The sequence below is a fragment of the Camarhynchus parvulus genome, chromosome 27 (genome assembly GCF_901933205.1).
Source record: "Camarhynchus parvulus chromosome 27, STF_HiC, whole genome shotgun sequence".
NCBI classification, from domain to species: Eukaryota; Metazoa; Chordata; class Aves; order Passeriformes; family Thraupidae; genus Camarhynchus; species Camarhynchus parvulus.
The window spans coordinates 2,127,513-2,149,381 of record NC_044597.1 but is presented as its reverse complement, the minus strand read 5'-3'; the positions used below and the strand labels follow the sequence as shown (position 1 = coordinate 2,149,381).

The 21,869-nt window shown below is 48.7% G+C and overlaps 5 pseudogenes; 2 read left to right on the top strand and 3 right to left on the bottom strand.

Moving 5' to 3' along the window:
- Positions 1–1,709: 1,709 nt before the first annotated feature.
- Positions 1,710–2,482, top strand: LOC115913790 (annotated as a pseudogene).
- A 5,547-nt stretch (positions 2,483–8,029) lies between these two features.
- Positions 8,030–9,025, bottom strand: LOC115913789 (annotated as a pseudogene).
- Positions 9,026–11,611: 2,586 nt separating this feature from the next.
- On the top strand, positions 11,612–12,374 carry LOC115914027 (annotated as a pseudogene).
- A 3,981-nt stretch (positions 12,375–16,355) lies between these two features.
- On the bottom strand, positions 16,356–17,115 carry LOC115914030 (annotated as a pseudogene).
- A 2,714-nt stretch (positions 17,116–19,829) lies between these two features.
- LOC115914073 lies at positions 19,830–20,598 on the bottom strand (annotated as a pseudogene).
- Positions 20,599–21,869: the final 1,271 nt, after the last annotated feature.

The following is a 21,869-nucleotide window of genomic DNA, read 5'->3' as shown; positions in this document are numbered from 1 at the left end:
ACTGCTGGGCTCAGAATAACTCAGGTACAGAGTGTCCCATGAAGCCTGTGAGGTTCCACACATGCTCCTGCCCTCAGTTTAGGACAGAGACGAGACCTTCTCAATTTTACTGGCCCCTATGTGTATCTTGCTATGTCCAGAAACCAAGGCTTAATCTGCTCCTGCTAAGACCCAAGCACTGGTCTCAGTTGCCAGCACTCAAATTATCTCCGGTTCCTCTTCACTCAGTGTGTGACCCTCATGGACAGCCCCTCCATGTTGGTCTTTGTGCTGAAACTCTCAGTGCTCTTGGTAGATCCCAGTTAATTACTAAAATACTGTGATAAGGTCCTCCCCAAGAGTCCTGTTCTCCAGGGAGAAAAGGCTACACTCCTTCAGTCTTTCCTCATAGCACAGGTTCTCCAACTCTTTTCTTTTCTTTGACACTTACAATGGGGTGGGAGCAGCTGCTGGATCAGGATCAGCAGAGGCCACATCAGGGGCATTTGGATTAAGCAATGGCTTTCTTGGGCGCAGGTGGGCCAGTCAGCAGAACCACCTGGGTGAAGACAACCACAAACCCAATGTACATATGACCAGGGCTTGCAAGAAGCAATGGTTTTCCTGGTGACAAGGAAAGTCTCCATCAGTTTTGATGCAGCAGTGGAGGAGTGCCAGATCTTCACAAAGGAAACATGATGAGGAAGAACAAGTGCAATAAGGTCTGCAGGTACTGATTGCTCCATGCAGGGCCATTCTTCACTAGGGTTAGCAGATACGTGGAGAAGAAAATGTTCATTGTATGTGTGGTAATTCCTGATTGCACTGACCTTTTGATTGTCTCATTCTTAATTATCTAATTCAAATGCCCAAGACTCCTGATAGCTGCACAGTCACAGAATCATGAGAATGCCTTCAAGATCATCAAGTCCAACCATAAATCTAGCACTTCCTGCTCTACCAGTAACCCGTATTTTCATATGTCACATTTACACTTCCTTGAAATCCTCTCCAGGAGTGGTGACTTAACCACCTCCCTCAACAGTGTGTTCCAATGCTTGATATTGAATTTTTCCCTAATATCCCATCTAAACCTCCCCTGGTGCAACTTGAAGCCAGTTCCTCCTCTCTTATCACTTGTTACTTGGGAGCAGAGACTGATACCCTCCTTGCTACAGCCTCCTTCCAGTGTTAGTGATAAACTTTCTCCTTGACCTCCTTTGCTCCAGACAAAATAAATCCAGTTCTCTCTAAAAGGTAGCTCATAGGTGGAGGTTTTATCACATGTCACTGGGGAGAGGAGAGAACACAATTTTTCTGAGTACTCTTAGTATACACTCTTAGTACAGCACTAGGGTCAAACCCTCCCAGCAGAAGCCCACCTGAGAGTTAATCACAGAGTAATGAAGGAAGCAAAAGAAAAACTGTCTCATGTCACGTGCAGACCTTGGGCATGTGTACAAGAAGCATGAGAGCAGGGTTGATTTCTGGCCACCAGAGGAGTCCAGAGGAATGACACAGGTACACATTACCTGGATGCCACTGGCCCTTAATCTAAACCTTCTTTGTCCACTGATGTCTTTCTACCCTGAAATCCTTGATGCTGTCATCCTGGCACTTTGAGAAATGACCCTTCATATAGGAAAGCACGTGGCAGAAGCCAGGAAATGGAAAAGCCACAGTGCAGGAAACTGGGACACAGCCTCTACCATTAACTGGGATGGTGCACATTTGACATGCACTGGTCAGAAAATTATGACTTCCACTAAGGTGCCTCTGGGCCTGAGGCAGGGCAGGACTGCTATAAAAGGCAGCCCAAGTCTCTCCTCTCTCATCCACTTCTCTCACCTCCTTCTCCTCCTCAGGAATCAGGTGAGTGGGAAGCCTCTTCTTCTCCTCCTCCTGCTGCTGCTTCAAGAGCGGCTCTTGCCTGGCTGCAGGTCTCAGAGGGGCTGTCATAGCCCAGGGCTGGGAGCTGCTTTTGCTGGGAGAGGGCAGGGGAGAGAAGGTCTTGTGCAGACAGAGAGAGGCTGGGACTTGGCTGAGGTGGCTCCTGGGCTTTGAACTAGGCACTGCAATGTGGGCCAGGAGGTGCCTTGGTTGCAGGGTGTTTGGTGGTAGCGCTGGTTCTCCTTTGTCCTCACTTTGTGCTTCTCTCTTCCTTCCATCCTAGGTGTACCTGTGACCCCGAGCCATGTCCTGCTGCAAGCCCTGTGACCCTTGCTGCCAGCCCTGCGGCCCCTGCCCGCTGGCCAGCAGCTGCAATGAGTGCTGTGTCAGGCAGTGCCAGGACTCCCATGTGGCCATCCAGCCCTCGGCTGTGCTGGTGACCCTGCCTGGCCCCATCCTCAGCTCCTTCCCACAGAACACCGCCGTGGGATCCTCCACCTCTGCTGCTGTTGGCAGCATCCTCAGCTCTCAGGGAGTGCCCATCAGCTCTGGGGGCTTTGACATCTCCTGCATCACCAACTGCTATGGTGGCAGCAGGTGCCGTCCCTGCTAAATCTGCTGGCAATGTCCTTCGGCAAGAGCTTCCAAGACCTCAGAAGACAGATCTGGGCAGAACATGATTCTGGGCAGGAGATAGAGCTTCTGGACATTCTATTTACAGCTTTAGGATGATTTCTTTCTCCTACAATTCCATCTTCTTTCTGTGCTGTCCATGTGTCCCCGGGCCAGACCAGAGGACCTGTTTGCCTCTCTTCCCCTTTAGGGCAGGCAGATGGACACCCTACAGGAGCTCTACTGCATCTTAGTGGCTGCTCCTGGTGCTCTCTGTGAACCACATCCTTTTCTTTACACTCAATAAAGTTCTTTTGCATCCAAGCCTTGGCCTCTGAGTCATTCTTCATTTTCTGGCAAGTCTTCCATATTGCTTAGGGAGAATGGTGGAGGAAGAGGGTTCAACTCCCTTGAAGCTGACAAAGTCATACCAGGCTACTCAACAGCCAAAGGTCCTCAGGAAGACCATGGCTCCAAAGTTTGCAAAAGTTGTTTAGGGAAACAGCAATGTCTGGGAACAGCCTAGAACCTCACTTCTTTTTTCTCCTCCCTTCCATTACCTGGTCTACAGTCCATGGCCTGCACACAGGAGCATGGGTAGATGAGATACACTCCCTCAGCACAGGCAGGACTCAGCTGTTATCCCAGACATGCAGGGCTGAGGTAATTCACAAGTTTCCTATCAGTCGTATGCAGGCTAATGCAGTGGTAAATGAATTTCAGCTGAATTTGTGCAAATGTCTTAGGGCTTTATTTTAAATTTGTGACATTTCTCACCTGTATGACTGTATGTAATTTGTCCATTGAGTTCTTTCTGGATGAGGCCTTTGGTCAAACCAGTGCCCACTGCTGCTGGGTCAGCCTTTGACTGACAGTCCACGCTCACTTTGTGACCTCAATCCTGTGTTTGCACTGTACTGTGTTGTGCTTATCTCCAGGAGAGAGAACAAGTATGTTTGTTGCAAAAATGGGTTGCCTACCTCTGTATGGCTCCTTCTCCAGCCACAGTCTGTTTTTTCTCACAGTACCTTCATACCAACAGTCCTTGTTTGGGTCCCTGGCTATCTGTTATTGGTTTTTGAGATGCTTCATCACCTGGGCTTCTGCACCACCTGTGGCTCAAACATCCATATGGACTTGGACTGAAAAAGGAAGTAGAGAAAGAGATGGAGAAAGGGGGAAAGCTATATAAGCAATCTCTGAATTTGAGGGTTAATTTCTTTATAAACCCCCACATTTTAATATACAATCTGATTATGAAAATAAAAGGCAAAAAGTTTAACATCAGAAGGACAGTCACAGGGTGCAACATTTTATTAAGAACTTCAGTTGCTCTTGGTGATCATCCAAATAAAATGTCCCAACAGTTGTGTTTCCTGTCTTTCTTTGGTTGCTCATTCACCCTGTGAATTTTTCTACATCAGGGTGAATGGTAATCAAAATTTTCTGTCCATTTTCTCCAGCTTCCTTCAATGGCATTTTTCACATCCAGGTGAGGTTCATTCAATAGGAACAGGCTGCTGCTCTTAAGTCAATGCATAATTAAATCATAACAATTGGTAAGATATAAGAGGAGCTAAATAATTGAAATCACATCCCATAATGTCAACAAAGTTACAAGCACAAATACTAGGATACTTGCATGTACAATAATGTTGTCTACAAATACAAAATCACAAGGGGCTCTCAAACAAGCACATCCATTCCATCAGGCCTATCTCCATTGGGATTTAATCCTGACACAGTGATTTGGTATATGGTATATACTGAAGTCCCATGCACTGTTTACAACATAAACTGTGGCTCACAATTAGTGGGGTCATAAAGGAAAATTAATAGTTGCTACTATTATCTAGTTGCTAGGAGTAGAATTCCCTTTTGCACTATCCCAGGTTACCTTTTGAATGCCACCTTCCTTTGTAATTGCTGCTCCAGTAAATTGCACCCACAGGAGAGAAGTGGGTGTAGTGCAGAATGCATATGGTTACCATATTGATTAACATAAACAAAAGAAGCCAGGGTTTCAACCTGTGGGTTCAGCTTGTTGGCGTGTCGACCCAATTTGGTTCCTGCTGGCAATGATTGCTCCTACAAAGATGATAAGCAGTTCTTTGATAGGTAACTCAATCTTCAGTGGGATGTGCTGGCGCAATTCCCGGTAATGTTCCTGGAAAGATAAAACAGTACAAGTCTCAGAAGAGCTGGCCTAGACAGGTTACCCCTTAATTGCTCAAGGTGTATACCAGCTTGGAGTAATTACGAAAGTACCTTTTTCCACTCAGAGTATCTCTGTTCTGTCTCTTTAAATGCAGTTGAGTTGAGTAATAAAAATGACTTTATTACAAATAACACACTTGGCATGGAAATTGGTGTAAATTATTTTCTACTGTAAAAACAGGGTAGTGCGCCGTTGTTGGAGGTTAGGAGTTTTCATTTTTTTTCTTTCTCCCAGGGAATTTTTCTCCCATTTGTTGCCTAAGACATGGGAGCAATGACACTTGAGAGAGAAAAGATGTGGCTGGCATGGGGAGGAGGGGGAAAGGGTGGAGTTGGCTGCAGTCTCTCAGCTGGGGAGTGAGCTTTGTGGCTAGGGAGGTTTTCTCTTGAGAAGTGCAGAGACACTGTGGGACTCGGCTGGGGGTGAGGGGCTGGGCTCAGCCCTCTCTCACCTTCTCTTTTGGGGGATCAGAGGGGAGATAGTTGTGGTTCTTTGTGCTGGACTGCTGCCGTGGGGAGAATTTGATGCCACTGCAGAGTTTTGTCCTTCACTGTTCCTCATTTCCATGGGTGAGCCTCTACTCCAGGAGCGTCTGTTGAACTGGGACATTTCCTACACCCAATCTCACTGGGAGGGATGCTCACCATCTGCTTGGGTGCCTCAGGAAAAGCCTGGGACCCCAGTGTGCTCCCTTTCTCTGGAAGGAGCATCTCCTGGCTGTTTGCAGGAGCCCTGATGCCACTGCCATCCCCAGGACATCACATGGGAGACCTGAGAGCCAGGGGAAAACTCAAAACAACCCACTTCCTCCACCTTCTCTCTCCTTTTGGGGCTGCCCAACTCCACTGTTTTCTGCCCCTGTTCTGGTGGTTTTGCCACATTTTAATTCAACGCCCCACCTCCGCCTGGACCCTCGCTGCTCCTGCCATGGCTTCAGAGTTTTTTGCAATGCTTCATTTGCCTCCACGGGCCTGCTCACCTCTGTTGTTCCAGCTCACCTCTCCAAGGTTCCTCCTACAGCACATTTCACCATCCACAGTGGCACTGAGACCGGCTGCTCCCCGTGAGTTTTGCAAAGGGAGCCACCTCCCCTCTCCTCCACTGCCTGAGCTGCCATCGCCTCATGAGGGAACCGAGCTCGCGCCACAGCGCCCCCTGCTGGCGCGGGGGAATCATCGCACCCGCCCTGCCTGGCCGGGAGCCAGCAGCGCCCCTGCTGGCTGTGCCCGGAACTGCCCCAAAGGGGAAGGCGCCTGCAGCCGAGAGAGGCGGGGCCTGGATGTCTGGTTCTGTTTGGTGCTGTTGTTTGTTTGAGTTGTTATTCATGTATTTATTAGTAAAGGACTGTTATTCCTTTTCCTACATCTTTGTCCGACAGCCCCGCTTTTTCAAAGTTATAATAATTTGGAGGGAAGGGTGTAATATTTTCCATTCCGTGAAGGTTCCTGCTTTCCTTGGCAAACACCTGTCTTTTAAACAATGACAATTGTCAATATATGGTGGAGGGAAAGAGAAGCAAGAGAGAGACATTAAATAAGAGAAAGAAAGGAAGACAGGTTACCAGTCCTGGCTCAAGCATTGATTCAGCTGATGGAGTATCCAGGCAGAACAAGGCCATTTGTCTCAGAAAAGTGCTGTCCTGCCTCCACATGGCCCCTTCTCGAGCCACATCCCATTTGTTCTCACAGCTTCTTAGCAAGAACCCTAAGGTGGCTGCACAGCCATCAGTCTTTGGGTTTGAGACATGCACAAGAGTCCCTCTTCTTCTGTGCTCATACACTGGTGCTCAGTGAGATGGACACAGATATGTCTGTGCCTTGAGCTTTGGGCAGGAAGAGCATGGGGGGAAGTAAACAAGATCCATGGGGACATTGTGTGCCTGAGCTGTTATTTTGAGCCCGGCTGTGCCTTCAGGAGTTTCTGAAGATGCTGTGAGAAAAAACAGGATGTGGCTGGAGAAGGGGCTATACAGAGATGGGACAGCACTTTCCTGAAACAACTAACCTCGCTGTAGTTCCTGAAGAGAAGCAAAACATGGGACACTACATGGAGACAAATGAGGTCACAATGTGCACATGGGCTGTGGGGGGTGATCAAGGTCACCAAAAATCCCTGAAACTTCCAACCCATTTCCAGAAAAGTCTGAAAGAACAGACTGTGTATGAGCACTCATTTGCATAGAAAGCAAGAAACCTATAATTGGAGCAGACAAACCTATCCATGAAAAGGTATCTCCCCAAATCTAGGAACTGCCCTCAGGACCTTGGACATCCAATGGACTGGACTAGCACAGGTGGATGGATGCTGAAGCCAGGACTGACATCTCACACACTGGATTGATGCTGGTACCAGGACTTTTTTTTCTCTCTGGTTCTCTCTCTTTATCTCTTCTCTTTCACCAAGGTACTTAATCCAAAACCCACTGCCATGTGCTTATATAGTAGGCCTGGGAGTACTATAACATAACCAAGATCCATTAAGTGTGTGATTTACAAATAAAACTTTATTTTTTTATGCAGACCCTCTGACTTTTTCCATTCCTTTTGACTGTGGGCATTTATGAACTTTGAGTGTTTTCTACACCTTAAGGGCGGGACCCCACAGCCTGCGTAACTTGATTGGTAGATGCTGATCCCAAATTCTGCATCACCTCAGCCCTGCATGTCTGGACGGCAGCTGGGTCCTGCCAGGTGCTGAAGGACTCTATGCGGTACCTGTCCCATCTGCCTTTGACCACATGTGCTGCTCATGGGCCCTAGCCTGGGTAATGCAGGGGAGGAGAAGGAAGAGATGAGCCTATGGGCTGGTCCCAGACATTGCTGTTTCCCTTCCCCATTCCTACCACCCTTTGGAGCTATCTTTTCTCTGTTTGCCCCTGGCTGTGGACTAGCCAGGGATTTTCTTCATCAACTCCAATGGAAAAGGCAGAGAGCTACAGAGAGTCCTACACTCTGCCCATCCACCTTCTACCCTGAGCAGACTGGAACAGTTGCCATGGAAAGAAGGACAACTTAGAGGCCAAGGCTTGGATGCAAAACAACTTTAATGAATGTAAGGTAGAAACAGAGATGGCTCACAGACAGCACCAGCAGCAGCCACTAGGATGCAGTGGAGTTCCTGCAGGGTGTCCATCTGCCTGCCCAAAAGAGGGAGGGAGGGCAACACGTCCCCCTAGGCTGGCCTGGGGAGACACGGAGAGCAAAGGAAAGACAAAAAAAGTAGAAGAGAACAATGGTTCAGACACTAAATAGCATGTCTTAAAGCTCCATCTCCTGCCCAGAGCCAGGTTCTGAGGTCTTGGACATTCTTGCCTAAAGACTTTAGGCAGCTTTAGCAGGGACGGCATCTGCTGCCACCATAGCAGTTGGTGATGCAGGAGAGGTCAAAGCCACCAGAGTTGATGGGCACTCCGCCACAGCTGAGGATGTTGCCAACAGCAGCAGAGGTGGAGGATCCCACGGCGGTGTTCTGTGGGAAGGAGCTGAGGATGGGGCCAGGCAGGGTCACCACCACGGCCGAGGGCTGGATGGCCACATGGGAGTCCTGGCACTGCCTGACACAGCACTCATTGCAGCTGCTGCCCAGTGGGGTAGGACCACAGGGCTGGCAGCAAGGGTCACAGGGCCTGCAGCAGGACATGGCTGGGGGTCACAGGTGCACCTAGGATGGAAGGAAGAGAGAAGCACAAAGTGAGGACAAAGGAGAACCAGCGCTACCACCAAATCCCCTGTAGCCAAGGCACCTCCTGGCCCACATTGCAGTGCCCAGCTCAAAGCCCAGCAGCCACCTCAGCCAAGTCCCAGCCTCTCTCTGTCTGCACAAGACCTTCTCTGCCCTGACCTCTCCCAGCACAAGCAGCTCCCAGCCCTGGGCTCTTGTAGCCTCTCTCAGCTGAGACCTCCAGCCAGGCAAGAGCTGCTCTTGAAGCAGCAGGAGGAGAAGAGGCTTTGCACTCACCTGATTCCTGAGGAGGAGAAGGAGGTGAGAGAAGTGGATGAGAGAGCAGAGACTTGGGCTGCCTTTTATAGCAGTCCTGCACTGCCCCGGGCCCAGAGGCACCTTAGTGGAAGTCATAATTTTCTGACCAGCTCATGTCGAATGCAAACTATCCCAGCTAATAATGGGTCTGTGTCATGTTTTCCTGTACTGCTGCCTTTTCATTTCCTGGCTAATTCCGCGTGCCTTCCTATATGAAGATCTCTTTCTGTAAGTGTCAAGATGAGAGCATCAATGATTTCCAAGGCACAAAGACGTCAGCACAGGCAGAAGTGTCAGATTAATTGTTATTGGCATTCCCTGTGGGGAGATGATGTTTACCTCTGTCATTCTTGTGGTCTTGGTGGTGGCAAAGTTGTCAGAAAGTGGTCACTGTTCTTGTACTTCTCTCCCACGTGCCCATGGACTCTGCTGTGAGGGGACATACTGCATTTCCACAACACAGATCTCAGCTAATGACATTTCCTGACCTCATTTCAATGTACAGTTTTTTGTTTGTTCCATGAAGACATGTGTGAGCACACGTGTGTTAGTCTAGGCTTGTAGTAAAATCCCTGGTCAAATTAGCGAGAAGATAATTTTAGGAGGTATTAAAAAACGTGATTAACAAGGCAGTAATTTTTCACAACCAGTGTGAGTTCATGAGAGGAAAGCCCTGCTTGTCAAACCTAATTTCCTTTCACAACAAGGTATCCCACCTAGCTGATGAATGGAAGCCAACTGATGCAATGTTTTATGCAATTCTCTGAAGTTTTTGATACCATTTCTCACAAGATCCTTCTGGACAAAATGTCCAGGACACAGCTGGATAAATACATTGTGTGATGGGTGAACAACTGGCTCATGGGTCAGACACAAAGGGTGACAGTGGAGGGGTCATACAGAGTGTAGAGGTCGTGGAGATGATTTGAGTGCTGGCAACTGAGACCACTGCTCAGGTCTCACTAGGAGCAGATGAAACCTTGGTTTCTGGACATAGGAAGAGTCAATCACTAATCTGAAGATCAACATGCTGCTGGCCAAGACTGGGGCAATAAGAGAGGTCGGCAATGCCTCTGTGATGACGTATTTAAGAAGAAAATAAAACCAAAGTCACACAGTTTTTCTCCTTGTAGGGAAGAGGAGGAGTTGAGAACATGTGGGGGAAACAACATGGCAGCACCAAGATCAGTGGAGAAGGAGGGGCAGGAGGTGCTCCAGGCGCCAGAGCCGAGATTCCTTTGCAGGCTGTAGTGAAGACCATGGTGAAACAGCTGTGCCCCTGCAGCCATGGGGATCCACAGGGGATGCAGAGATCTACCCACAGCCTGTGGATCCATGGGGGATGCAGAGATCCATCCACAGCCCATGGGGATCCACAGGGAATGCAGAGGTCCACCCATAGGTCATGGGGATCATGGGAGATGCAGAGATCCACCCTCAGCTCATGGGTAAAGTGCCCATGCCGGAGTGAGTGGATGCCTGGAGGATGCTGTGATCCAGTGGGACACCTGGTAGAGAGGGGGGGGCTCTGCTTCCAGGCTGGGGCAGTCTGCCCTTGGAGGAGTGCACCCTGTGGAAAGATAGACCCACCTTGCAGCAGTTTTGGGAGGACTGTCTGCCCATGAGAGGGACTCCCATTGCAGCTGGTGTGGTAGGGCTGCTGCTCGTGAGAGTGGACCCACACCGGAGAAATTAGTGGAAAACTGTCTCTCTGGACTCCTCTCCAGGAGCAGCAGAAGAAAATCTCAGTGATGAACTGACCCAAAAACCCCTATGCCCTATCTCCCTGTGCTGTCAGTGGGAAGGAGGGAGGGTCTGGGGGGAGGAGAGATGTATTAAGCAATTATTTTGCTTCTTATTATCCTCCTCTGATTCTGGTAGTAATAAAGTCACTTTGAAACTTTAAGTTGAGCCTGTTTTGCCCTTGAAGTGTTTTCTCCTGGTTCTTATCTCACTCATAAATCCTTTGTTATATTTTTTCCCTCTCCACTGCCCAGCTGTAGCAGGGGAGGGTGAGTGAGCGACTCTTCTCGTGCCAAGTGTCAAACCACAACACTTGCATAGCTTGAGTGTGCTTGATACCAATTCCAACTTGTGAAATATCTGAGAACTGAATATAACAACAGCAGCTGGGCCCTTTAGCCATGCACTAAAGGAGGTATGAGGTACGTATCTGTCCCTGTGTGCTGGCCATGTACACCAGACAACAGAACAGAGGAAAAGGAGGAGATGAAGCTGTGAACTGTTCCCAGGCACTGTTGTTTTCTATCTACACTACCAGTATATTTTGGATTGGTGGTCTAATCACCATTGGCTGTAGAGTAGCAGGGAATGTCTTCATCAGGTCCAAGGGAAAGGGCACAAAGTAAAATCCACTGCAGGTACTCCCACCCTCTTCTTCCTCTATCTTTTTTCCTGAGCAGACTGGAATAGTTTCTACAAGGAGTATGAGGGGCAGACACTAAGATGCAGTGGAGATTCTGCAGGTTGTCCTTCAGGCTCTCCTGTGGATGGAGGGAGGGCAAAATGTCCTCACTAGACTGGCCCAAGGTGATAAAGACAACAAAAGAAAGAGAGAAGTGGAAGAAGGAAATAGCAACCTGAAGCTCTGTCCTGTGCCCAAACAATGGAGACCTTAGCATGAATGTGAGAAGCACAAGAGTGGTGCCCCTTTCCTGACAACTTTGCCATAAACAAATCCACAGGCATGAAACAGGTTCATATCACCTGGCCACAGGGGATGCTGCCAGCCTTGATCTGACCATTGTGCCTGTGCTGATGTCTTTCTGCCCTGAAGTTCATGAACCTCTCATCTTGACACTTAGAGAAGTTTGCATAAAAGAAAGCACGTGGAATGCACTAGGAAATGAAAAGGCAGCAGTGCAGGAAAACAGGACTCAGCCCCATTATTAGGTGGAAGAGTTTGCATTTGACATGAGCTGGTCAGAAAATTATGGCTTCCACTAAGGTGCCTCTGAGCCTGAGGCAGGGCAGGACTGCTATAAAAGGCAGCCCAAGTCTCTGCTCTCTCATCCACTTCTCTCACCTCCTCCTCCTCTTCAGGAATCAGGTGAGTGGGAAGCCTCTTCTCCTCCTGCTGCTTCAAGAGCAGCTCTTGCCTGGCTGGAGGTCTCAGCTGAGAGGGGCTACAAGAGCCCAGGGCTGGGAGCTGCTTGTGCTGGGAGAGGTCAGGGGAGAGAAGGTCTTGTGCAGACAGAGAGAGGCTGGGACTTGGCTGAGGTGGCTGCTGGGCTTTGAGCTGGGCACTGCAATGGGGGCCAGGAGGTGCCTTGGCTGCAGGGTGTTTGGGTGCAGTGCTGCTTCTCACGTGTCCTCACTTTGTGCTTCTCCTTGCCTTCCATCCTAGGTGCACCTGTGACCCCGAGCCATGTCCTGCTGCCAGCCCTGCAACCCCTGTGGCCAGTCCTGTGGCCCCACTCCCCTGGGCAGCAGCTGCAATGAGTGCTGTGTCAGGCAGTGCCAGGACTCCCACGTTGTCATTGAACCCTCCCCTGTGCTGGTGACCCTGCCTGGCCCCATCCTCAGCTCCTTCCCACAGAACACCGCCGTGGGATCCTCCACCTCTGCTGCTGTTGGCAGCATCCTCAGCTCTCAGGGAGTGCCCATCAGCTCTGGGGGCTTTGACATCTCCTGCATCACCAACTGCTATGGTGGCAGCAGGTGCCGTCCCTGCTAAAGCTGCTGACAACCTTCCCGCAAGAACCTCCATGACCTCAGCACCTGGTCCTGGTCAGGAGATAGAGCTTTGGGACTTTGTAATTTGAATTTCAAGCCGTTGTCCCTTTCTTCTCCCATCTCTTTTTGCACTTTCCTTTGCTGTCCATGTCTCCTCAAGCCAGTCTAGTGGAGACCTGTTGCTCTTCCCTCCCTCTGCAGGCCAAGCAGAGGGGCACCTCCACTGCATCGTAGTAGATGCTTCTGGTGCCCTCTCTGAGCCACTCTGAGTATTTTTTCCTGTACACTCAATAAAGCTTTTTTGCATTCATGTATGTGCCTCTGAGTCCTCCTTCTTTCTGTAACAACTGTTTCAGTCTGCTCAGGGAAAATAGTTGGAGAAAGAAAATGGTGGGATTCCCTGTAGTAGATTTTCCTTTGTGCCTTTTCCCTTGGAGCTGACTAAGTCATCCATAGCTTCTCAGCAGCCAAAGGCTGGGAGACTTCCTCTAAAGGGTGTCAGGAATGGGGAAGGGAAAAAAAATTCCTGGGACCAGCCCACAACCTCATCTCTTCCTTCTCCACCCCTCCCTTACCTGGCCCAGGCTCCATGGCATGCAAACAGAAGCACAGGCTGATGAGATGCACTCCCTCAGCGCAGGCAGGCAAAGCTGCTGTCCAGACAATGCAGGGCTGAGACAATTTACAGGTTGGGATTGGTATCAGCCATACTCAGGCTACACAGTCATAAATGACTTTTGGTTGAGTTTGTGCAAATGACTTACTGCTTCACTGAAGGTTCATATTTCTTCCACTTATGGATGGATGTTATCTGTACACCATCTTCCCTTTTGACCAAACCAGTGCACAAGAGTATCAGTTAAAGATGATGGACCCTGGTTTTTATAAGCAGTATGTAGCTTATATATAGCTTAGGCTTTTGCAAAGCATTAAAACAGACTATGTGTTAATGTTAAATGCCTTTATTTATGTTAAGAGCTATGTTGGTTCAATGTACTTTTGGAATACCTTATCTGAATGATAACAGCGAAAAGAACCAGGAAAATAAGCACCAAGAGAAAAATGCAAGGAGAGATTTAATACTGACCCTCCAGGCTATCAGAAAGTGTCAAACAATGGAACAGAGCTTCAGGAAGAAATTAAATATGTAAATTTTATCTACAGGATGGCATGAAGGCAAGTCAAAAGTTGAGCCAAGCAAAAAAATTCTCGGAACATGTAAATCCACAAGAATGTTTGAATATGTATAATCCTCATGAATATGCATTTAACCAATGTAATGGAAAAGTATGTAAGAAAATTGTTTTAAGCTAATGGGCTTCTGGCAGTTTGCCAAGCACCTCTGCGCTGGATACTGTCCCTTTTATCCCTTATTAAACTTTTAAAAATTTTAAAGAGTGAACCTTGTTTCTCACATCCACTAATAGAATTGCTGAAAGCTTATAAACGTTGTCCAACTTCATAAAGAGTGATGTGGGCAAAATCTGCAGTTAGTTGCAGAGAAAACTTGAACTTTGGCAAAAGATGGGAGGGGGAACCTCAGCAAAGGAGAAGACCTGGTGTCCGTACCAGTGGAGGCTGAACTCAAAGAGAAATATGTTGTGGAGCAGCAACAGAAAGATCTGATTGAGTTGCAAATAGCCTTGGGGGCTGAAACAATAGCCCACCTCAGGGCAGACTGAGAATGGAATGCCCAGAAGAAGCTAGCCCAAAACCTGAAAAACCAGTTAAACAAACTTGTCCAAAGCCAAAGAGCTTTGGAGTTGCAAATTAACACTGTTGGGGAAGGTGTGAAGAATTAATTAGAGTTTTTCAGCCCTGAGGAAAAGGTGGACCTCCTTAAACATGATGTCACAGCCCTTGTGAGTTTAATGCAGCAAAACCAAACCCTCCCTGCACCCTTAACTCCACCCACTTTTAAAAATTGAGGAGGCACAGAGGGAGACAGGACTCCCTGAGTCTGGTATCCCTTCACTCCACTCTCCAGACAAGGGGTTTGATTCAGCAAAGCCAACCCTCCTTCACTTCCCTTCACCCCAAGCTCTGCCCACTTGTAAAGACAAAATTCATTTGTCAGGAGGCAGAGTACACAGTAATATTATCTCTGCAACAGAACTGCTTAAGTTACAAGGGAAAATTTGTAATTGTCCCAAAGAAAATGGAACAGAGAAGGTTTTTAAAATTTCAGTGATGGGGGTTGTCTTGGTTTAAGATAATTTAAAGAGCTGGGCAATCTAAAATGAGCAATCTTCCCTTAATTCCAACCAATCCCTTTCTACCAATAAAGAAAAAATTATGAGTAGATATAAGTGAAAAAATAGCAGTTTACTAATGAACAGAACAGGCAAAAAATAACGGTAAATTACTGTTAGATACAAAATTGTTGAACCTCAAAATACCCATGGGAACCAAGAGAGGCATGAAATTCCAGAAATATCCTTCCCAAGGTGTCTGCATGGTTTGAGGGACAAGGGGAAGACAGCATCACACCCTTTCCTTCCAAGATGGCAGGTGACCATGTGGTCCTGGGGAAAAAGGGACAAGATAATGGTAAATCCTACCTGGAAAGGCAAGAACCTGTAGAGGAGTTCTAGTGGCTGATGAAGACTTGCCAGCTCACATGGGATCTGCGCTGCTGCCACTTCCTCCTGCCATTCATGGGGCTCCCCTGGTGCTGCTGCTGTGCTCTGCACTCTGCCTGTGGTGGAGGGGAAAGGACAGGTCCGTCCACAGCAGCATAGGGTGGTCTGACTCCAGGAACTTGCTTGCTTTTTCACTGCTGGCAGAGTTTTTGAAGTTCATTTCAAAAAAGTTGCTAATTGTGAAATGCAGTTTTTACAAGTGGCTACAGTTGTAATCCAGAGTAACTACCTTCAAAGCCAAGATCTCACCTTCACCAAAAGGTGAAGAATAAGAGAAAAGAAGGTGAAGAAAAGAAAAATGTGCCATGAAAGAGAAAGAGTCTCTGTTTCCACATTCTTCTTTCTTGGAGTGGGGGCTAATCCATCTTGACCAGCTTGCTGGAGCATGGCTGCCTGTGGTGACAGGCAGCACCTGTGTGATTCACCTCCAGGCAGCTCAAAACTGCTACCTGTAATCTCTCTGAGACAATGGAACAAAAACAAAAAGAGAACCCAAAAATGAAGAAGCCTTTCCTGAAGCAAGACCAAGAGCCCATGCAGGGAGTAGCCCATGGGGATGTTTGGTTCACAGGAATGGGGACTGCGACTGTGTAGCCTGAATATGGCAGATATTGATATCAGCTTGTGATTCACCTCAGCCTCACACATCTGGAAGGCAGCCGGGCCTTGCCAGGAGATGAAGAAGTGTATGGGTTGCATATCTCATCTGTCTTTGACCATCTGTGCTGACCACAGACCTGTAGACCGTATGATGGAAGGGAGGAGAAGGCAGAGGTGAAGTTGTGGGCTGTCCTCGGAACTTTGTTTCCCATCTCTATTGCTGCAACCCTTCAAAGCCAGGGTTTCCCTGAAGACCATTCTCTGTGGGGTAGCCAGGGAAGATTTTGACAGCTCCAAAAGAAAAGGCATGAAGTAAAAATTCACTGCAGGGAGTCCCAACACTTTCTTTCTCCATCTTTTTCCTTGAATTGACTGGAAGAGTTACCGTGGAAAGAAGGAGGATTTGGAGGCCATGGCTTGGTTGCAAAACAACTTTATTAAGTCCAGACAAGAAAAGGAGGTGCCTCAGAGAGAGCACGTGGAAGACCAATAGGATGCAGTAGAGCTCCTGCAGGTTGTCCATCTGCCCGCTCTAAAGAGGGAGGAAGAGAAAGGGCAACAAGTTCTCCCATGTTGATCTGGGGAGACACAGATAGCAAAAGAAAGAGATGAAGAGGAGAGAGGAGAAGAAAGGGACAACAGCTTGAAACTTGAATTACAATGTCCCAAAGCTCTATCTTCTGCCCAGAACCAGATGCTGAGGTCATGGAGGTTCTTGCCCGAGGATGTTGCCAGCAGCTTTAGCAGGGACGGCACCTGCTGCCACCATAGCAGTTGGTGATGCAGGAGATGTCAAAGCCCCCAGAGCTGATGGGCACTCCGCCACAGCTGAGGATGTTGCCAACAGCAGCAGAGGTGGAGGATCCCACGGCGGTGTTCTGTGGGAAGGAGCTGAGGATGGGGCCAGGCAGGGTCACCAGCACGGGTGAGGGCTCAATGACAACGTGGGAGTCCTGGCACTGCCTGACACAGCACTCATTGCAGCTGCTGGCCAGCGGGCAGGGGCCACAGGGCTGGCAGCAAGGGTCACAGGGCCTGCAGCAGGACATGGCTCGGGGTCACAGGTGCACCTAGGATGGAAGGAAGGGAGAAGCACAAAGTGAGGACAAAGGAGAACCAGCGCTACCACCAAATCCCCTGTAGCCAAGGCACCTCCTGGCCCACATTGCAGTGCCCAGCTCAAAGCCCAGCAGCCACCTCAGCCAAGTCCCAGCCTCTCTCTGTCTGCACAAGACCTTCTCTCCCCTGACCTCTCCCAGCACAAGCAGCTCCCAACCCTGCACTACCACAGCCCCTCTCAGCTGAGACCTCCAGCCAGGCAAGAGCTGCTCTTGAAGCAGCAGGAGGAGAAGAGGTTTCCCACTCACCTGATTCCTGAAGAGGAGGAGGTGAGAGAAGTGGATGAGAGAGCAGAGACTTGGGCTGCCTTTTATAGCAGTCCTGCCCTGCCTCAGGCTCAGAGGCACCTTTGTGGAAGTGGTTATTTTGTGACCAGCTCATGGCAAATGCTAACCATCCAACTAATAATGGGCCTGTGTACTTGTTTCCTTCATTGCTGCCTTTTCATTTCCTGCCTTCTGCCATATGGCTTCCTATATGAAGGTCTCCTTCTGTAATTGCTGTGATGAGATGGTCAGTGATTTCCGGGGCAGAAAATGTCAGCACAGGCAGAACGCTCTGATCAAGGGCTGGTGGCATCCCTTGTGGTCAGGTGATGTGCACTTGGGTCATTTCTGATTGGGTTGTTTATGGCAAAGTTGTCAGGAAGTGGGCACCGCTGTTCTGCTTCTTGCTCACATGCCTAATAACTGCAACGTGAGGGGACATGACAGAGCTTTTGATGTTCTTCCCGTCTTCTACTCTCCTCCTTCTTACTTCCTGCTCTCTATGTGTCCACAGGCTGGTGTCGTGGGGATGTGTTGCCCTCTCTCCCTCAGCATGAGAGTCAGATGGACACCCCACTGGAGCTCCACTGCATCTTAGTGGCTGCTCCTGGTTCCTTCTCTGAGCCACCTCCTCTTCTTCCTTAGATTCATTAATGTTGTGCATCCAAACCTGCGCCTCCAAGTCGTCCTTTGTTCTGTGGCAACACTTCCAGTCTGCTCGGTGAAAAAGTTAGAGAGGCTGAGGATGCTATGGAACAAGTTCTATTTCTTCAAGAAGTTTTTGCAGCAGTGGGAGAAGATGTTGGAAAATTCTTTTGACCTTAACACCAAGTATATGATCCCTATATTCTTGGTTAATGCTTAGTTTTGTAGCAGGCAGTGCTTAGTACAAATACCAGAGATTTATGTGGTCTAATGCTTCCTCATTTACTTGTATCAGTGATTAATATGGATTGGCCAATATCCTAGTTTTGAGTACAAGGTTTGTGTGTCAGAGTGAAGAATGATGGAGTAGTACTTTATGACCTGACCACATATTTGGGATACTCTCAAAAAGAAAAGATTCATCAGAAGATCTGGAACCATATCCAAACAAGTTGATGAAAATATTTAACCTATGTGCATGTATTCAAAAAAGTGATGAATATGTATTAGTTTTCAGAATACAACCTGGTCTGTTAGGTTAGTGGGCATGCTTAGAGGAGACATCCCCATGCATCCAGCTCTCTAATAAAGTAATGTCAGCTTTCTGACACAGGATATTGGTTGGAGAGTTTATTTCCCAGTTTTTGGTGGCAGTGGGGCTTTGAGCAGCTTGGTGGAAGGTGTCCCTGCCCATGGCAGTGGGTGGGACAAGATTGTCTAACATAAACCCTTTGATGACTCTGTGATCTGTGGGCTGTCCTTGGCAGACCCTGTCTTCACCAGGGTCCATCTTCCTTTGTCTGTCTTGTAGTCCCCCTTGGGCACAGGTTTGGTCAAAGGCTTCCATTGGGAAAGCATTGATGGACAGATTACATCTATCCATACATGGCAGAAATGTGAATTAACAGTGAAGCCTAAGTCTTCTGCACAAACTCAACCTAAAGTCATTTACCACAGCATATCCTGAGTATGGCTGATTCCAATTCTAACTTCTGAAATATCTCAGCACTGCATCTTAGGACAGAGTTGGGCACTGCATGAGCTGAGGGCCCCTATGAGATTGAGGTGTGATCCTCATCTGCCTGTGCTGCTGTGTGCAGGCCGTGGGCCCTAGACTGGGTAATGGAGGGGAGGAGAAGGTAGGGATGAGGTTGTGGGCTGTTTCCACACATTGCTGTTTCCCAGCTCTTGGGAAGAAAAGGTTAAAACTGAAAGACTTGGAGAGCAGGGTGATAGATTTGCAAAAAGTGACCTTGTAGGTGGGGAGGCTGAGAATATCGGGGTGGGAAACTTCATGTATTTACTGCGGATTATCCTGTCTCTCTTTTGAGAGATAATATAAAAGCTATCAGAACATTAAGAGGCATCTCTCACAGGTTGTCTTGAGCCTCCTGCTGGGAGAGGGAGAGATCAAAAACCTCAAAGGTCATAAATGCACAGAATTGTGATAAACTGCTTGTGCAAGAGGCCCCTTGCGATACTGGGACAGGCAGTGACCCGCCAGGATTGGACTGACCCTATTGGTGCCACTGTTCCTCTATTATGTGTTTCTGCAGCCTGGCAGTGCCTTGGGAGCCTTGAGTTAATGATGTAATGAAAAAAATCTACTCTTTGCATTTCAGCTGTGGTTTGGTGACTTGCATGTATCAATTCACACATCAACCCACTGCTGCTACCCTTTGGAGCCTCGCTGTTCCTGATGCCGTTGACTGTACAGTACCCAGGTACGTTTTCCTCAGGACCAAGAAAAAGGGGCAAAAAGTAAAATCAACTGAAGGAACTCCCACCTTCTGCTTGTCCACCTTTTATCCTGAGCAGACTGGAAGATTTCAGTGGAAAGAAAGAGAACTTGGAGGACGAGGCTCGGATGCAAAACAACTTTATTGAGTCGAAAAAGGAAAAGGGGGTGGCTCACAGAGAGAACCAGGAGCAGCCACTAAGGAGCAGTGGAGCTTCTGCAGAGTGTCCAGGACCCTATCCTAATCAGGGAGGGAGGACAACACATCTCCACAAGGCTGGCTTGGAAAGATATGGGGAGCAAAGGAAAGAAAGAGAAAAGTAAAAGAAGGGAACAATGCCACAATGCCATGAAGCTATAAAGAAATTATTCCAAAGCTCTATCTTCAGCCCAAAACCGTGCTTTGAAGTCTTGGACGTTCTTGCTGGAAGACATTGCCAGCAGCTTTAGCAGGGACGGCACCTGCTGCCACCATAGCAGTTGGTGATGCAGGAGATGTCAAAGCCCCCAGAGCTGATGGGCACTCCGCCACAGCTGAGGATGTTGCCAACAGCAGCAGAGGTGGAGGATCCCACGGCGGTGTTCTGTGGGAAGGAGCTGAGGATGGGGCCGGGCAGGGTCACCAGCACAGCAGGCGGCTCAATGACAACGTGGGAGCTCTGGCACTGCCTGACACAGCACTCATTGCAGCTGCTGGCCAGCGGGCAGGGGCCACAGGGCTGGCAGCAAGGGTCACAGGGCTTGCAGCAGGACATGGCTCACGGTCACAGGTGCACCTGGCACAGAGGGAAGGGAGAGACACAAAGTGAGGATATGTGAGAAGCAAGACTGCACCCAAACACCCTGCAGCCAAGGCACCTCCTGGCCCCCATTGCAGTGCCCAGCTCAAAGCCCAGCAGCCACCTCAGCCAAGTCCCAGCCTCTCTCTGTCTGCACAAGACCTTCTCTCCCCTGACCTCTCCCAGCACAAGCAGCTCCCAGCCCTGGGCTCTTGTAGCCCCTCTCAGCTGAGACCTCCAGCCAGGCAAGAGCTGCTCTTGAAGCAGCAGCAGGAGGAGGAAAAAAGGCTTCCCACTCACCTGATTCCTGAGGAGGAGAAGGAGGTGAGAGAAGTGGATGAGAGAGCAGAGACTTGGGCTGCCTTTTATAGGAGTCCTGCCCTGCCTCAGGCCCTGAGGCACCTTAGTGGAAGCCATAATTTTCTGACCAGCTCATGTCAAATGTGCACCATCCCAGTTAATGGTAGGGGCTGTGTTCTGGTTTCCTGCACTTTTGCCTTTTCATTTCCCGGCTAATTCTCTGTGCTTTCCTACATGAAGGGTCATTTCTCTAAGTGTTGGAATGAGAGATTCAAGCGTTTCCTGGGGAAATACAATGCCAGGTGCATTCAGAATGCTCAGACCATCACATGGCATCATCGTCTCGGGACAAATATGTTCACCTGTGTCATTCCTGTGGGTTTGTTTTTGTCCAAGTTGTCAGGAAATGGGCGTCCGTCTCGTGCTCCTTGCCCACACGCCCAAGGACTGCCATGTGAGGGATCATGATACATCATTTTCTGTTGCTTTTCCCATCTCTCCATGATGGTCACTCACTGTTGCACACAGTTCTGCATCTGCTGGGAGGGTTGGACCCTGTTGCTGCTCAAACAGTGCTCAGAGAAAAATTGTGTGGGTCTCATTTGGCTCATGGTCTTTCTGTGCATTTTCTCTGTGGGTCCTCTGGGAATACCAGGAGTTGTCTGGGGCCTGATCCTTGTCCAGGAGACCTGAGTAATTTTCTGCCTCTCTCGTCCCCAGTATTTCCTCAGCAGAGTTCCCAGAACTGCACATCTTTTCTGTTTGTTCTGACTCTTTGCTGACTCTGTGTGTGCATACAGATCTTTGCATTATTCAATGCAGGTATATTTGAGATGTGTTTGAGCACACGTGCCTCATTCTGTGCTTGGGTGACCCTCCTGAGGACGTGCAGGTCAGAGCAGCAGGACTCTTCCCTGGAGTGTTCATGATCTCAGAGAGAAAGAGAGAAACATGTTTCCTTTTCCATCAGGAATGACACTTTGTATGGAAGCTAGAGCTGAATGGTCACGTTTTAGAGCTGGCAGAGAACTAGCACTGAAATCAGCTTCTGCCTCCTGCACTCTCCATTTCTTGTTTTATGGTGAGGGAAAAACACCAAGGCAGCCTGCCCACTTCTGCAGGTTGTTATCATTCAGTGGATCCCCTTTTGGTGGAATGTTGCTGGTGGCCAGGGTTGAACATAAGCTCTTCCTGTCCAGGCCAATGCCAGATGCATTTCTACATCTCATCAGCCTGGTGCTGACTGAGCAGGGCTGAGATCCCCGAGCAAATGATTCTTGGACCAAAGGAACCCATATTCAGGTGCCCATATTCAGGTGTTGCTCTACTGTGAGATGTAGGACAGTGTGATTTACCCTCATACCATAGCTGACTGCTGCTCCCTCCCCTTTAGAGGTTGTTGAGGGT